This window comes from Sapajus apella, unplaced genomic scaffold, assembly GCF_009761245.1.
Source record: "Sapajus apella isolate SASKATOON/1434 unplaced genomic scaffold, GSC_monkey_1.0 scaffold11, whole genome shotgun sequence".
Classification (NCBI taxonomy): Eukaryota; Metazoa; Chordata; class Mammalia; order Primates; family Cebidae; genus Sapajus; species Sapajus apella.
Genome location: NW_022436951.1, coordinates 20,720,798 through 20,726,305, shown reverse-complemented (window position 1 = coordinate 20,726,305; position 5,508 = coordinate 20,720,798).

Below are 5,508 nucleotides of genomic sequence, written 5' to 3'. Positions count from 1 at the left end.
GGCGTAAGGCAGAAGAAGAGGCCAAGGTACGTTTCAGAGCAGGAGTGGAAACTTTTTTTTTTTTTTTTTAGACATGGTCTCACTCTGTCACCTAGACTGAAGCTCAATCTCAGCTCACTGCAACATCCTCCTCCCAGGTTCAAGCGATTCTCCTGCCTCAGCCTCCTGAGTAGCTGGGATTACAGGTGCCCACCACCATTCCCAGCTAATTTTTCTACTTTAGTAGAGACGCAACTTTATCATGTTGGCCAGGCTGGTCTCGAACTTCTGACCTCAGGTGATCCTCCCGGCTCAGCCTCCCAAAGTACAAACGTGAGCCACTGTTCCTGGCCAGGAGTGGGCATTGATTTTAAAAGTCTTTAGAACAGGAAAGAAAGAGAACTTCCCTTGGAGGAGACCCAAGTGGGCACCTGAAAGTCAAGTGCCATATTTAACCTAGGTCCTAAGACATTACGAGATAATTTCTTTCCCATGGTTCTTCCCTTAGGGTTAGCTGCCCACCTGTACAGTGCCCTCTTTGCCCTTGAGATCTGAGCATGCTCCATGTGTTTAGGAAGTTGTATACAGGCCCATCTGAGGCTTTCTTCTCTTTTCCAGTGGAGCGTCCCCAGAAAGTCATACTTTGCCATTTTTCTCTTAATGAGCATGCCCAGGAAGTTCCTTCTCCCTGGTGTCTGCATTCAACTAATACTTTAATGTTAACAGCTATGGATCTTCAGGAGATTGTCTCTCCCTGGTACCCTGGTCTCAGCTTCCCCGATTATTATTTTTAGAGAGGAAGTGTGATAACTGTGAAACCAGCACCTGACATGCTTAATGGGTAGGGGAGAAGAGCCCTCTCCTGTCTGCTCATGCCTAACTAACTACCTCTAATAACTCACTTGTTTATATAGATAGGGCATGTCACGAGATTGTTTTTAGGGTGAAATGAGATAACACACATAAAGTACTTAGCTTAGTGCCTGGCACATTGTATTTCCTAAAGAAATACTGGCTACTAATATTGACTTGAGATTTAGAGATGGAACTGTGTTAGAGGGACTTCCCGGGTGGACTGGGGGCTTTGATTCAAGTGCAGGAATTCTCTGGTTTTCCTGCCTCTGGCCAGCCAGGGCCTTTTGTTTCAGCCTTCCCTCCTCTGGCTGGCTGGGTGTCTTTGCATCCTTTTTATTTTTTTTAGACTTCAAAATATTTTTTATTTATTTTTTTTTTCTTTTCTTTTCTTTTTATTTGACGTTAGGTGCATACTATATCTGGCATTTATCCCTATGTTATCCCTCCTCATTCCCCCCCATCCACTGCTATCTCTCCACTACCCCCCACAAATACCACCAGTGTGTGATGCTCCTCTCCTTGAGTCCACGTGTCCTCATTGTTCAACACCCACCTATGAGTGAGAACATGGAGTGTTTGGTTTGCAATGGGATTGCTGGGTCAAATGGAATTTCTATTTCTAGATCCTTGAGAAATCGCCAAACTGTCTTTCACAATGATTGAACTAATTTACACTCCCATCAACAGTGTAAAAGTGTTCATTTTTCTCCACATCCTCTCCAGCATCTGGTCTCCAGATTTTTTAATGATCACCATTCTAACTGGCGTGAGATGGTATCTCAATGTAGTTTTGATTTCTCTGATGACCAGTGATGATGAGCATTTTTTCATTTGTTAGTTGGCCTTATATGTGTCTTCTTTTGAAGCATGTCTGTTCACATCCTTCTCCCACTTTTGAATGGGTTTGTTTGTTTTTTTTTCTTGTATATCTGTTTTAGTTCTTTGTAGATTCTGGATAGTAGCCCTTTGTCAGGTGGGTAGATTGCAAAAAGTTTTTTCCCATTCTGTTGGTTGCCAGTTGATTCTAATGATGGTTTCTTTTGCTGTACAGAAGCTCTGAATTTTAATTAGATCCCATTTGTCTATCTTGGCTTTTATTGCCATTGCTTTTGGTGTTTTAGTCATGAAGTCCTTGCCTATGCCTATGTCCTGAATGGTTTTGCTTAGGTTTTTTTCTAGGGTTTTTATGATGTTAGGTTTTATGTTTAAATCTTTAATCCATCTGGAGTTAATTTTAGTGTAAGGTGACAGGTAGGGGTCTAGTTTCTGCTTTCTGCACATTGCTAGCCAGTTTTCCCAACACTATTTACTAAACATGGAATCCTTTCCCCATTGCTTGTTTTTGTCAGGTTTGTCAAAGATCAGATGGTTGTAGATGTGTGGTGTTGCTTCTGGGGCCTGTTCTGTTCCATTGGCCTATATCTCTGTTTAATACCAGTACCATGCTGTTTTGATTACTGTAGCTTTGTAGTATTGTTTGAAGTCCAGTAGTGTCATGCTTCCGGCTTTGTTCTTTTTGCTTAGGATTGTCTTGGCTATACAGGCTCTCTTGTGATTACATATGAAGTTTAAAGTGTTTTTTTTCCAGTTCTGTGAAGAAGGTCATTGGTAGCTTGAGGGGGATAGCATTGAATCTACAGATTACTTTGGGCAGTATGGCCATTTCATGATATTAATGTTCTTAGGATCTCCTGAGGGCTGTGTCACAGCCCATGGTTATGCATATTTGCCTCAGAATAAATCTCTTCAAATATTTTACAGTGTTTGACTCTTTTATTGACAATGGTATCATGTTGTATATATCCTACCACAAATTGATTTTTTTTTCACTCAACACTATCTCTCTTTCAGATTTACTTTGGTTGATGCCTGTAGCTCTATTATTATTCATTTTAATTGTTTCATTGTATTAGAGTACTACATAATTTATATATGTATTATTTCAAAGTATAGATTGTATGTTGCTTTGAATTTTCACTTTAGAATATATGCCCAATAAGACACTTGAAATATATTTTTCTTTAGCACATGTGTAAAATTATATATAAATTATTGATTTAATAGTGGATTTATAGATGGCCAGATACATGTGTCTTTTAATTGATAAGATTAAGTTACTCTCTAAAAATATTTGTACAAATATGCAAACTCCAAAACAATGTATGAGTATTCTCAGACATCCACATTCCCACCAACAATTTGTGATATTATATTTTAGTATTTTCTAATCTGATATGCTTTAAGCATTGCTTTTGATAAAATATACTTTTATTTATTAATGTGTTTAAATCCTCTGCTTTATGATAGTAAAACATTGCTGAATATCAGACATTCTATGCAAAAATGCTGACTAGAATCTCACTTCCCATTATATTAAAAAGAAAAAAAATGGTAAGGTCATATGTGCCATTGCAAAAACACAAATCACATCCTTAATTCACCTACATATTTAATAAGTTATGGTATTACATTATAAACTATAAACATTGTTTACTAATCATCAAGAAATTTCTTTGAATGCAACATCCAAGATAAAGACATCTTTAGTTGGCACATGGTGTTTTTCCCATGTCCTTACATAATTCAAAACTTCTACCATGAAAGTGAGAGAATCTCCCAATATTGTCAAATGAACTCACTGGAAAGCTTGGCAGGACAATCTAAAAACAACAGCTAAAATTGGGAAGGATTTTTTTCATGCTTTAATTCCCATGTAATTGCAAGGTGACTGTGGTAAAATTTAATGGAGCTAGAATAGGCTGATTCCTATAAATCAATCTAATGTAAAACTAACTAATCTAAGTTCACATCTAGAAAAGACCAGAAAGAAGAGAAGTTTGGGGGATTATATGAACAAAGGAGACAGAAAATTCCAGATTAAGGTGGGGAAAGACAGAGTACTAGCAAGAAGCTCTAGAGCTGTGGGACTGGAAATGATATTGAGGTCAACTCTCTACCTCTTAATGTCTGATAAGGTAAATATAAATGCAAAAGTCAATAACATAGTTACGGAAGAAAATTTGCAGTGTGAAAATCTACAATAAACAATGGGGATGTAATTGCTATTATATTTCTGTACCTGAGAGTACAGAGCAGCTTCTATAAAGTAGAGACTGCTTGATATGAAAGTTGAAATAGCAACACGTGTCTATCCGTTTAAAGCAGGTAAAGTCTCCAGAAATTAGTAAGGATATTATGAAGTTACATCACCAAGTTCTGTATCAAACTTTGTATTCCAAGAAGAGAATACATGTTTTTACTTAAGTAACACAGATTACTAACAAAAGTTGAAATAAATCTCAGGAAATTGAAAATGAGAGTGAAAATTTATAAATACTTACTGAATTTTGCAGATAAAAACATAAATATTTGAAAATACGCTTCACTGCCTAAAAAATATTTTAGTGAAATACATGTAGGGTCTGTAACACTGGACAGTAAAACCAAGTACAGTCCATCAGGAAAGTGTGAGTGTTTCCCTGCAGTTTCACATATTGATAAGCCCCTTAGCCTTGCTCTTCTGTACATAGTTTGTTCATACTTAGATTGGATTTTTATATTAATTTCCCAATTAAAAAAGAGCTTTGGATGTTCCTTATAATAATGTGGATTCTAATAAGAATTAAAATGGATTAAATTACGTTATAATAAAAAATAAAAGAAATAAACCAAGAAGCTTATATCTTACTCCTGATACAAATTCTCTGTGAGACAGCTGGGTCTAGGTTTTACCTCATCCTCACTTGGGGTCCTTCCAGCTGCTCTCTGGTCTAGGACACTTGTAGTCATCAAAGGCAAGAAAAGAAAAAAGAAAGCAAGTTGAAAATTTGCTTTTAAAGCTGTGACCCAGAAGTTGCACTCCCACACATGCCACTTTGATTCAGATTTCGTTGATCAAAGCAAATCAAGTCTCACAAGTTCTGAGTAGGTAATAGGCAAGGAAAGTCAATCCTATCACATGTCTGTTAAGAGAAATGGAAATATTTACTAGATAGATCAATACAAATATAATCACAGTTATTTTTTAAATATTTTATCTCTGTTGTTTTTATCACTGTTGGTAGTGATTTTTAGACCAATGATTTTCATGGTAAAGTTGTCAAATTTATCAAATATTTTTGTCAGAGCTTTCTTGAGTGTTTTTAAAGAAATAATATTTTACATATTGAGTTTATAACAGCATCTTACTATGTAATTAAAATATCCGTAAAGTACTGTTCCAAGTAGTAGATAGGCATGACCAGGCAGAAGAGGCATCTTCCCTCACCCACTAGGAACATCAGGCGATGGTGTGACAATTATCAAACTGCCTCTTAAAAAATGATAATTTAGCAGCCCACCCAGGGCAACAGGGAGAGGCCATTTCCTGATGATCCACAGCTATTAACATTAAAGTGTTAATTGAATACGGATGCTAGGAAGAAAAAGCTTCCTGGGCATGCGCACTAAGAGACAAAATGGCAGCATGTGACCTTCCAGGTGCCTTCCACCAGAAAAAGAAAACAGCCTCAGATGGTCATGCATACAACTTCCTAAACACACTGCACTGCATGTACTCCATTCCCAGGATAAGAACGGCAGTGGCCATGTAGAAGAATTATGGGAAAGAGATGAGCCTATAAAGCCCTAGGGTCAAGGTTAAACATTCTCTTCTCTTTTTGACCTTCAGATACC